Below are 13308 nucleotides of genomic sequence, written 5' to 3' on the forward strand. Positions count from 1 at the left end.
AACCGAGTCGCCAAACGTGGGAAGCGCTTTGGACCGCGCCGGCGATCCCGCCTCAGGGTGTTTGATTGCAAAACATTTCGTGCCTCCAGCCTCTCGACGCCACGTTAAACAAACGTACTCTATTCCTGTAAAACTCTGGGCATCACCAGCATGAGTCACACCTACACAGAAGAAGTAAATATTAGTCAGCTGGCACTGTGCACCGCAAAAGAAAAAAAAAAAAAACAGACACTGCATATGACACCACTTTTGGGAAGTGTGTGCGTTAATACATTGCTAAGTCACACTTCACTTTGACCAATAAGAGCGTGACAGAGCCAAGCACTTGGAAAGTTGTTGAGCTTGTTTATTGATAATAAAACAAGTTTGGATTATTCTTTTCCGACTAACTTGGCTTATGCTTATTAGCAAACTCAGCAAGTCTGCTTTCCAGGATACGGTGCCTACTAAAAACACCTTTTTGGATGTTTTGCCCTTTTTTTTATTGCTTTTTCCAACCAGAATATAAATCAACAAAATTTGGCCTTTTTAATGAGAAAAAAAAACAACACATTCTTTTCATTTCTTGACGATTGATTTAACTGAACTCCAGCTGATGTTCAGGACCTTTTTGCTTCCATCCCCTGACATATACGTTTAAATCACATTTTCTCCAATTTGCTTGAACTGTTCATGCTGTAATGGCAGACAGAGATGCTGATTAAGCAGTTTATGGAGATTCTAGACCCACAAATCTTTATATTACAATCACCTGAAAAACACTCACTGCAGTCAGGTCACCTCCATTCCACTACCTGCGCCTACTGGCTGGACCTCTGTTAAATTAGGTCAGTCACTTTAAATTGGATAAATATTTATGCAGTCATCTATTGCATGTTTGACATTTTTATTTACGGTAATTGTCACCATTTTGTGGAAAATGGGTTTTAATTTGACATTAGCATTGGGGTGATGTAATGCTAGTTGTGTAAAAGCAACAAAATAGGTAAAAAAAAATTAATGGGGGGTGAATACTTTTTATGGGCAATGTATAAATCCTGAACTATTTGTTTAGGCATTGGAAGGGGTGAGAAATTGAGAGAGCATTACAATCATGACAGGAACAAAGAGCATTCTTAAAAAAGAAAATAAATGCTCTTCTTTCTAAATCTGCTTTTATTTAAATAAAATAAAATAAAAACACAGGACCTATTTCCCAGAATGCGGTCAACACCTCTACTCTCTCCTCTCCCTCTTTTCTTTTCTCCCTTGGCTGAATGAAAGAGTAAGTGGGCTCAGGTTGTAATTATGCTGATGAATGATTACGCTTCACCTTTCTGCATGCAGCGCGTTGTTTTGATCCGAAGCCCCTTCCTACCCTCCCCTGTTCCGCTGGATGGGAGCTGTTTGCCTCTTTGTGTTCAGTAAGGAGATCCCCGTGTTTTCGTGGAGCCCGGTGTCGCCTCATGTTCTTTTCTAACCACCTTTTCTTTGATCTGCTCCTCCGTCCCTCCGTCTCTCCCTCTCTCCGGCAAGGTGTGTGCGTTTCAGATAAGTATGGTTACAGCATTGACTTGTAAGGAGAAACACGCACACACAACTGCGTACGTATACATGTGACTATGAAGAGTCTGGAGAAGCACAATGACACGTTTTTTGTTTTGAAAGACAAAAGGAGTTTTCACTTTGAACACTGAAAGGCCATGTCGAGACCGTCCAAAGTTTTTACATGTAAGCCATGTGAATTCGAGCAAATCGGTGAGACGACTGGTGACCAGAACCGGATGATTTTTTTCAGCTTGTCACAAACCCAAAGACTTTCTTTGATCGAGAATTGAGTGGAGAAGACTCAAAGGTAGCTATTGTCAGTGGCACTGAGGTGATTTAAAAATACAGACAGAGGAAGGAAACTGTATTTTCTCGAACATGTCGAGACATGTCTGGGGTTTCTACTGAGGTAAGGTCGGAGCTAGCTTTTCGGGAGATAACAGGAAGGCTGACTTTATAGCTCATCTTGTTTTATCTCTACACGCTTTCATCAGCTGAACGTGGAAATGTTGACGGCTGAAGAAGAGCCGTTTACGGTTATTGCTGCTGGCTATGTTTAATAATCAATGGACATTTTTACTCACATTACAGAAATAAAGCTGGTGTAATAATTGCTGATCATCTTATAATTGGATTTCTAACACCAGTAAATTCAAACCTATACTGTTTGTTCTTTGGCTTAAATTTCTACATGAACATTGGGCAACTTTGTTTCTTCTATTATGTATTGCTATTGTTTACTAACAGTTATCTTTCAATATTTTACCACTTAGTTTACCGTCCAAAACATCAGCCAATATTGACCCCCCTAGACATTGGAAAGATAATAGAAAGAGATTAAAACCTACTCATTGTGAACTTTGCGTAGAAGTTCACAATTAGAAGTTCTAAACTTTGCTTAGAAGTTCACAATGAGTGAACTTTGCTTAGGTTCACTCATGGTGAAGACAAAAAAGTACTTTTTTGAAGTCTAAATTAAAATATTTCTATCCCTGTCTTCATATTGTCTCACTGATTATGGTTTAGAGTTTCCTTCTCCTCACTCTGAGCTGCGAAAATGTTCACAATAATTTAGAAACACATTTTCTAAATCCACATTTAAAACCTTTGTTCTCAATTCTAAAAATCAAAGCTATTAAAGTGTACAGCTTAAATCGCTACAGAACAAATTAAACAAGGTGCCGTAAGTAAAATAAATGTCAAACTTCCCAAAAAAGAAAACAGGAAGTGCTTTTTTTTTCTCTTTTTATTTTTACAATTTCCAGCCAGAATTATCTTGGAATGTGCAAAGAAGCCCCAGAAAACATCCAGCGTCTCTCAGCGGAGTGAAAGATACCATCAGAAAAGAAAAACATGGCTGCCATAACCAAGTGGCTGGAGTAGTTAACAGAAACATCTGTGCAGAACACAAACCGGAGACCACTGGGTGACAGTGGGGATCGCCTCTCAAAGGGGTAGAGAATGACGATCCTGTGGGACAAAACGGTTAACGATCAACCAACCGGACATTTTGATCATTGAAAAGCAGCGAAGGATAATCGTTGTGACCGATGCGGTCATCCCAGAGGACGGAAACGTCAGGACAAATGAACACGAGACACTGGAGAAATAAAAACCGAGCCAGAGAGAGCGTGGTGGCTGAAGGCAACTGTTGTGCCCATTAGTTATCTCTCCAGTTTGTTAAGTTGATCGTTGTCCTCAAAGTTTCTAAGTTTCAAAGCAAAAGCCTTACTTCAATGCACGCGTGCACAAAACCGAAACCAAGCAGATAGAGTGGAGGCCGTGTTCGGTACGGGGCCTTTGCTCCGTTATCCCCTCCAGCTTCCCCGCCTGCGAGTTCATATCATTTCCTGATAATCACGGCTTTACAAAAACCTCGTCAGCTTCTCCTGCACACCAAAGGTTTTGTTATTCGCCGAGCGGTTCTCGACGTGTAATTTGGAGAAGTAAAACTGCATAATGAGCAAACGTGAATCAAAGGTGCTTTTGTCGCTTCCTCAAAAATAACAAATAAAGCAAAAATATAAAGTAGAATTGTTGAGCACAAAAACAAGTCCAACCCAGCATGATGTTTAGACATCTTCCCAGTTCATAAATCTGTGGTCCTGGGCTTTATGCCGTTCTCTCGCTCGCCCTTTCGCCCTCACACCTCCTCACTCTCTCAGTGTCACAGTTGGCCCCGCTCGCTCCTACGTGCGTGTGCCGTGTTACTTGTCAGAGCGAGCTCTGGGATCAGGGGTCCGCAGGCCTTCCTGCCTCCTCCTCAGCTCACCCCGGCCAAATAAGCAGAATAAGCAGAGGAGCGGGAGTGGGGGGGTGAAAAAAATGATATGAAACCTAGAGTCACTGACCCCTGGTTCCACAGGCGGTTCACGGAGAGTTGAGTGAGAGGTACAGCACAGCTTAATAATCCCCCCCCGGCCTCCGTTGCTTAGTGGGCTGCAGTGTGAGCTCGCATGCAGCCTTATCCTCTGCTGTTAACGGCGCATGATGTACGGCTGAAGAAAAAAGCGGAAATCCTTTTTAAATTAGACTGAGGTCAGCTTTTGGATGCTAAACGAGCAGCTGTTTTAAACTGGAACAATGGAAGAGAAAAACTATGTCACCGATAGTGAATGGAAAACAAAAATACAAATAATTTCACCGCAACTTTAAAATGTATTTATTTATGCAAATGCGTGTCATAATTTGAAGCCAGACCACCTAAAAGTCTTGAAAGGACGCAAGATTTCCATGTTGAGTGTGGATGTGAGATTTCAAAAATGCACCTTCCTGGAGCACAAAGAGCTTTTTCTTTTTGTCCCATGAAAGCAGGAGGCACCTGCCAAATGCGGGTGACGACTCTTTAACATCACAGTCTGGTGATTTTTGAGGTTAAGCACAAAACTGCGTCTTTTCAAAACAGACCGTTTGTCAGCAGGGCTATGTCAAAGGTACGTGTGGCTGCTTGTTGGTAATACAAAAAAGTATTACGTCTGCCTTCAGCAGGAGAGGTAGACGTGTTCTGAAAAGACGTATTTCTTGGTTGGATACAATTTTTTGTCACGAGACTTTTGAGAAATTCTAAATAACCTGAAGGAAAACGAGTTCATGCCTCGGCGCGTACAGATGAGTCGAGAACGATTCTCACTCACACCCTTTTGTTGCAGCGGTTTCCAGTTTTCTTTCCAGTGATCTTTCACCTTCGGGCGTCTGAAGACCCTACGATCAATTGGTCGCTCTCTCAAAACGATAGATCTTTAGCAATGATAATTAGCTTCACCTGCGATTATTTTTCTCCTATGTTTTTTTTTTTTTTAGTCGAATGGACACGACTGTTCGATTGCAGCCCTGACTGCAGAGCAGGGTTTTAACTTCCCATCCGTCTATCGCACATGTAGCATTCTAGCATCAGCTGCAAATCGCTTTTAGAGTCAAATGGCACGTTGTAAGTTAAGGCTGTCTGTCAGATTCATGACTGGATTAGGAATTACACGTCCCAAGTTGTCCTTTCTGACTGCGCTGAATTACAAGCAACAGACAGCTTTTGAGTTTCTCCATATGGTCCCATTATTTATTTATTTTTTACCTCTCCGCCCACCTACCAAGCTTAGATATTTGAAGTGATTTCTTCACTTCATGAAATCAAATCTATGGTCTTGTGCAGACACTGTGTTTTGCATTTTTTATTTATTTATTACATATTCCTTAATTTCAGTCATTGGAATGAATATAATTGCTACAAGCCTAGGCACAATTGATAAGGAAAAGCCTTGTTAAACTGGGCTGTGCAGCATTTAGAAAAACAGTAATAATAATAAAAACAACAATAATGTGTTTTCTGAAGACATTATGTGGTTGCAGAACTTGATTTTACTTCCTCTAAATTGCGTTTTAATGGCAGTTTCACAAGTGCTTTTTGGCTTTTGGCCTCACTTGTCTCACATGTTAGATCTGAGCTAGCCCAGGTTAGCAAAACAGAGATTCCCCGTTTTCTTTCTCTGACTGACTTCCCAGGCTTCACCCAGATTTTGTCCTATGGTCTTTACTTAGAAATGAATACATGATGTAATAAGGTTATGCAAAGAAAAAAAAACCATGCAGTGTTTGGTAGATTGTTCAAGAGAAAATGACTAATCTTTTGAAGCAGAAAAAGTAGTAGCCCACTGTTGGTGAGCTTTAAAACTATTTCTTTCAAATGCTAAATCATTTTGATCTCTGGTCAAATTAAAATCAACTGTATTTTTATTGTAAATATAACTGGATGCTACACCTGACTAGATTTAACAAGAAATGTCACCTCATTGTTACTGCTTCGCAAAATTCAAGAGTAAATGAGTAAAGTGTAAAAAAAAAAATCCCTCTGACTCAACATCCTTTTTTTTTTATCAAAACATAATGCTGTACTGTATAGTTTCCCACTATGTTTCCTGGCGCACTTCATTGTTCCCTTGTACTCTGTGTTACTTGAACCAGTTATTGTGCAAAACTTACATAACCTTCACGGTAAAAGAACAAAACACAGGCATGTGTTGCCGCAGTGGGTGGGTGACTGCCAGGGATCCGTCAGCTCACACCAGGCCTGTCCGTAAGAACGACGGGCTTTTAAATGAAACACCCCGGTTAAAGGAGGGAACTGTTTCTAATTAGGATGGCAAACTGGCGAGCTGGACACGTGAAACCTTCGAACGGATTGTTGAAACAGCAAATAATTGGCCTCCCACTCCCGTCACCTCCATAACCTGTGAAAAAAAAAGCCTCCATCTTCTCCTCTTCTGCTCCCATCATCGTCTCCCCTTGTCTGTGTTTCACAGCGGTCCAGGGAGAGGCATGTAAATCTCGCCCCCTTTGAGCAGGCAAAAGGCTCCGGAGAAAATAAATCTGCTGAGGTTCACAGCGAGTTCAGCCAAGCCACTGCTCCCTCTCTCTCTTTCTCTCTCTCTCTTTTTCTGGGACCGTTGTATCTCTCTCAACGCTTCTTTCTGCTCATCTTTTACTCTTTCAAACGGTTTAATTTCTGGGGGGTTTTTTTACCGCTCAACATCTTCCTCCTCTGGCCCCAAACCTCGTCAGAGGTTTTTGCTAATATAACTATAGTGACCACATTGTTCTGATGAAGCCCCCCGAGTGAGAAAGAGAGTCACGTCAAGTGTTGTGTCTGTTCTGCTTTACTTCTGTGTCTGATTGAATCTAGGTCAAATGACAGAGCAGCTCTATGAGATCGTGAAGGAACTCAATGACTTCAAAACGTAGAACCCAACTTTGACTTAAGTTTACATCTGATACTGTAACTTTTCTGTTGTGTTGTTTTATTTTTATTTTATTTACTTATTATTATTACTCTTTTTTTATTGTTGTATTATTTTTATTTTTTCTCTCTCTATTTTCATCATCTGTACGACAAGTTTTCTCCTTCCGGAACTGCCTGGTGGGCCGGTTCTACGGAGGCCCTTAGGGGACATGGAGATTTTTTTTTCTGTTGCGTTGCCTCATAAAAAGGTTTTGTGTTCTCTCAATGATGTACTGATCAGTTAATGCAGCGTAATTGAATACTGTAAGCCTTTCTCACGGTGGTCATTAATTATGTAAAGTTTTTCCATGTTAATATCTCGTTGTGGAATATCTCAAGTTTTCTATCTTTTTTTCTTTAGGATAAAAATACACCACAAACATGTGAAAACCTTTTGATTGCGTCTCTTTGTGTTGCTGGTCTGAGTGGTTTAAAAGGATGTTTTCATGTGCAGTTCCGTCTCAACCTTCCAGACATAAACATGCAGTGCATAAATCCATTTTCAATCAGATTTTTTTGCACCAAAGAGTTAAGAATAAACACTGAGGCTCTTTATATGGGTATATAGTTGAAATTTTAAATTGACATTTGTGACCGTGTACAAAATAGACCAGCAAATATTGCAGTAAGCGTATTGCGAGGGAACGCAAAAGTATTGCAAGGGATCTTAAAGGTTTTGTGAAACATTTTGTCCCTTAGAGGGCGCCGTACGGTTCAAAGCGAACGGTTAATCGGAAGAACGCTGTAGGTGTATTTATACAAGTGAGTGTTTTGACTGGGATATCTCTCTCTCTCTTGCTCAACTACTCAATCAATCGTAAGAATAATCGACAGAGTACTCGATTACTAAAATATTCTTTTACAACAGCCCTACTTCTTTCTTTAAAAAGTTCAAGTTTGAACATCTTGCTTCTAGTCTTGAGCAGTCCTGTGCCTGCATAGATGTCAAGAGGTACTTATCCAGATGAGCTAGCTTAAGAGACCTGAAGCTGTTGACTCAGCGTTGCCCAGACTAGAACTAAACAAGAGGAAGCAGTTTCTAGTTTCTGTGCTACTCAGTTCTGGGATCAACTCACTGAAAGCTGAGATGAGCAGAAACTCCTGAAATCATACCTGAAAACATTTCTGATTACTGCAACTTTACTTTGTTTTGGTCACCAGACCACTTTCTGTCACCATTGTCTTGTTTTAAAATTGCGTTTTACAGTTGATGTGTTTCTATGTAATACTGACTTTGCGTGGCTATTACTTTTCTTTTTGCCTTTGATTGTGACTTTTGGTTTTATCTGTAAATCGCGTTGTATGCTCTTTGTGTGTATTAACGCCTTTCGTCTTCCCGTAAACAGAGTCTCTGACACATCTTTTTTGCTATGGTAAGTTTAAGTCAGATCAGAAGATTCCAAACTTTTCCGCTCAAAGAGCCCTCACGTTAAAGTCGACAATGGGTTAAATATCATCTGGTTGACAGATTCCTGCAGATTTCCTTCCCCTACTGCAGCTAACTTAATCACTGAGATTCAGCGCGCTGCGTACAGACCGAGCATTGTACAGGGCTTTTATTTCGTGAATCTAATTAGGTCACAATCTTTAATCTCACCTGAATGTGTTCCGAGAACCACGACCAGGAAACTCCGTGGAAGATGCAGCGCAACTGATCTCATTAATTCAAATTTTTTTCTTTTCTTTTTTTGTCGCCGCAACGATAACATCTTGGAGAAAGAAGGGGTTGTTTATTGCAGAGAGACAGAGAGCGTCTCCCTGGTGGATCACACCAGGCCGCTCAGCGCTGACACGGCTTAGAGCTGTCGTCTGATCTGGCTGTTTATCAGAAATGGACAGATAGTTTGCAGAAGGAAAAGGAGGTCTGGCCACTGACTGCTTCCAGACCTCTAATGAATGGAGACGGATGTGAGGACACCGCGACCGAGCCCCCTCCTGAACCCCCAAACCTTGTAAACTTTGACCTGTGACACAGCATAGCATCGGATCAGCATGTGGCTGGAAAAAAAAAAGGAAGTCCATCAAGAGGGGTTGGATTCATTTGCTGTTTAATGATGTGACAAACAATGCTTGCAAAATGTATTTACGTCCCTTTAACTTTCTTTACAGTTTGCTTTATTACCGCTTTAAGCTATTTTTAACTGTGGTAAAATTATTACACAGTTTTCTTACAATGAATGCGAACTTATGAAGTATTCATTATTTTACAACTGGGTTTTTATAAAGAGCTGAACTTTTGCTGAAAAGCCGACTTTGCTGAGTCCAAATAAACCTTAAACTTGGCTAGATGTAGAAAACTTCTTGGAAGAAAGTGGGTCCAAACGCTACTTTTTTACTGAGAATAAATTCGTTCCATAGAGCCAAATTTTTATTTTTTGAAAATGTGCAAAAGTCTTTTTACGTTTTGGATCTACAATGAGCAACTTCTCTTTCTTACAGATAACAGAAAAAGGACAACATTATTTGCTTTACTTTAGTTTTTTTCCTTTCTTGGCCTTTCTTCCTGGATAGCCCTTTGTTTAGCTCCATTCATCTTCCCATAAACTCATCCTGTCCCTGATGAAGAAAAGCATCCATACGGCATGATGCTACCACCACAACATATATCGCGACTCTTTCAAAATGGACACACTTGTGCAGTCGTCCAGTCAGCGGATGCTGAGGCCCTCTCATCTGTAGCTCCTCCAGAGTTGGCGTCGGACTGTTGGAAACAGTAACGTATTGGCGCATTTGAAGTTGTGCCCCATTCTTTCCGCTTTTGCGATTTGCTTGACGGGTTTTGCTGTCTCCACACAGCGCGATGCTACACACCGGCTCAAATCTGTGGAAAATCTCAGCGTGCGGGAAAACAAGCGAGGAAACAAAGGCACCACTGAGGATCTTTCAGATCAGATATGTAAAGAAAGTCCCCTTCCAAGCATGTCCACAGTATGCCCATATACCATTGATATACAACACCGTTCATTACTTCAAATCACCACTCCTGTTTTTGCCTCTGGAGCTAATTGTGTGGCTGTTTGAAGTTTCTCTGTCATCAAGTGCTCCGTCTCCCAATCAGCGAGACTTTGACCGTCTCCCCCGTCCTCTAATATTATTGACGTTTTTTTTTTTTCTTGACAAGTGTCGAGGATGCCTCAAAGTAATCTGCGACTCATTCAGCGGGGCTTCGTCCTTAATCTCCGACCCAGGAGAGTCCAGGACTCTCGGTTTATGGAGGGAGTGGCGGGAGTATTAGGTTACACTAAGACTGTAATTATAAGGCCCCTCGGCTGATAAACACACACACATGAATCCTAACAAAGACGAATGCGTGGATTGCACTCACACAGACATGAACGCCTCTTGCTTCGGGACGCAGAACTTACCTGTGGTCAGGGACGTCTAACGTTGAGGCCAATCTGGGGTATTTTTGCAGCCCCGTCTCCCCTCACAGCGCCTTTTCAGAGAGCTGTTATTTGACACGGCTGGATCAGACTCTGGTTTGTTTATCCCTTTGCTCTAACTGATTTGTCACATGTGGACATGGGAATCAAGCCTGGATGTGACTCAAGCCAAGCACGTTGGGAGGAAGTCTGCCTTAGTCCTGCCTGATATACATACCGAACTTATTTGTTTGAATGGGAAACGTAATCCAGCCTCAAGTTAAGATCCAAACGGATCGTGTTGTTGATTTTAAAGAGGTTGGATTTGAGCACATCGGATCCAGAGCCGGGCCACTTTTTTGGAATATTGTTTTTGGTTTTTGTGTTGCGGAACGAGGAAATTCGACACATGCTAATCTCTTTTTGAACAACTCTCAGAACCAGATGAAGTTTGAAGTGAAAACACAACCAAGCAGGCTTGATCCAATTCTCCTCCAAAAAATTTGAATTCATGTTGCACTTTTCAACATGAATGCCTGACTGTGCTGGCTCTCTGTGCCCTTTGACCCTTGTCCTTCATCCTCATAACCCCACTCATGATCCTGACATCGCTCTGCCCGGCTTAGGGGAACCCATTCAACGGGACAAACTGCAGGCTCCACTAATCAGCTCTCATTTTGAAGCAGATCAATGGCACCGATGACAAGAGCTAAAGCCGAGACTCCGGACGAAATGAGGGCAGAACAAACCTGCCTTCTCAGGCGACGGGGGGGGGGATTCGGAGCAAATAACCGCAGGGTAAAGGGGTCAGGAGGTTGGTGATCTGGGTGGGAGCAGAGGTGGAGGTGTCTGACTGGACTTAGGGAGGGGTTGAGTCGGAGTCTCCCCCCCACCCCCGGTGTCCCTGCTAGTGCGGCCAGCTGAATAAACAGTTGGAAACAAGGGCCGTCTTCAGTGCGCAGAAGCACCGAGCTTCAGCCGTGCGAGAGCGGGTTCAGGCCGGACCAGGCGAGACGTTAGCTCCGAGACAACGAGCCGCTTACTTCACGGGAGAAAGGACGAGATCTGATCTCTGCATGTGGATGAAATGGGCACGTGAAATGGCACGCATTCGTATTCCTTGAGGGTTTTTTTTGTCGTGTTACAAACACAAACTTGAATTTCGGAAGATAAATGGAGGAAAATCCTGGAATAAAACTTGCTAGAGGCTGTAAAAGTCTTGATGCCGAGTGAGAGAATCAATTATTATTTAATGCGCAGATCCACCAGGCGTTTGCTAGTTGCTGCAGCCGCTAGTCTGATGGAGCTAAGTGGGGGAGTAGCAGCGCTCGGTGAGATCAAGTGTTTTGCACAGCTGAATGTCATCCTCCTATTACTTCCTGCTGTTTTTGTGATTAGAAACATCCGGCTGTTGATCATGTGACCGGTGTGATTGGAAAAAAAAAACACTTGTCAAAAACGTGTTTTTTTTTGTTGTTTTTTTAATTGCCGTGTTTCCATTAAGCAAATTTATTCCCGTAATTTCGATTTGTGCAGTTTTATGGTTAATGTAAGCATGATTGTCTTCTTTCCTTTTCACAATTCACTATTTTTGTGCTGCGCACACAAATAAAATCCAAATTAAATGCATTGAGATTGTTTTGGTTGTACGAGAAAAGTTTCTGCACAAGTTCGCCTAAGACGACACATCTTCATTTCGCTGTATGCTTATCGCACGTGGACATTTAAACACCAAGTCAGCAGCAAAACAACAGACTCAAGTCTCAGCTTGTTTCTCTCTGGGTTCTGCCCCAAAGCAACACTCCTCTCTCTATCTGCAAGCCATTGATCACCATTTATCTGGTCCTCCGCAGGGCATCCGCTGTCTCTTCTCATCTCTTGAGTTCTCCAGGCGACTCCTAAAAATCCCTCCCTCCCTCCACCAACAACAACAGCAGCCAGACTCCGGCGAATGGTACATATCAGCGCACTGTGCTTTTCGGGAGGCGCATTCTTTTGCAACACCGATTATGTAAAAGCTTTGAGGTCAGACAGCTGGGAAAAGCTGAAATGATGGAAACGTTAAAGGGCCTGGACAAACAGTGAGTCCCACAGAAAATGGTAAGATGTTTTTTTTTGTTTTTTTTTTCTCTCCCAGATAAAGCCTCCTGCCCTTCATCTTTGATGCCAAACAAAACACAGACGAGCTCTTTTCACCTCCGTTCAGATTCTGTTCCTGTTGCATGTGACCCTAGTCCCCTGCAAGTCGGGATCAATGCGAGTTCAAGTTTATTTTTTATTACACTCTTAAACATGCACATAGAGGTCACATCCAGTGATATACACAGACAACCTTGTTAGGGGATTTTGGAGGGAGGGTGGGGGAGGGTGGGTACGCTCTGAGAATAAGTGGCGGGGAAGACAAAAAGAAACGCCGGATCCCTACTGAGAAAGCAAAGTTCACCAGCGGAGCTGTTGTTGATCTCCGAGCCTCTCAGGTGGGACAGTGTCACCCCGTGGATCCCTTCTGACAGGCTGTCACTCAACTCAGCTTTCCCCTGTGAGCCAATCAGGGACCAGCATCAGCAACCGTCAGGGGAAAACTTGACCAGCAGGGGGGGGGGAACTTAAAGAATCCAGCAAGACGTTCTGGTCAGTGGGAAGGAAGAAATGTTTCTCTGTGGCTCGTTGGTGGGGAAAAAAAATGCTGATTTTGACGGATGACAGCAGATCGGCAAGTTTGTTTCTTTAGGATGCATTTTATGAACTGTTATCTTGGTCACATCGGATGGAGGGTGACTGTGATTGTCAAATACGAAGTCTGGTCACAGGTTTTGAATTTAGGTGTGAGCTTCATAGAGGCCCTTCTAATGCAACAATGTGGTTAGGATGTAGCTCTGGCTGTAACATCTTCCTCAAAAATGGACTTCTACTTTGCCCTTCTTTGTAGACATCATCAACACTGCATCTAACTCCAGTCTGTGATCTAAATATTCATATTCCGCCATTATCAGCCTGTTATAGATGCATGTTGTAGATGTATTTTAGCTTTTTGTGAGCTTGTCTCAATCAGACGTAGCTGGAACATTCAATATTTAGTTTATTGTTTTAAAGGATTGCCTCGTTTGAAATACAATGCTGTATTTACTTTCCTTTTGGCTTTTTTATTTT

This window comes from Poecilia reticulata, chromosome 22 (assembly GCF_904066995.2).
Source record: "Poecilia reticulata chromosome 22, P_reticulata-male-v2, whole genome shotgun sequence".
NCBI classification, from domain to species: domain Eukaryota; kingdom Metazoa; phylum Chordata; class Actinopteri; order Cyprinodontiformes; family Poeciliidae; genus Poecilia; species Poecilia reticulata.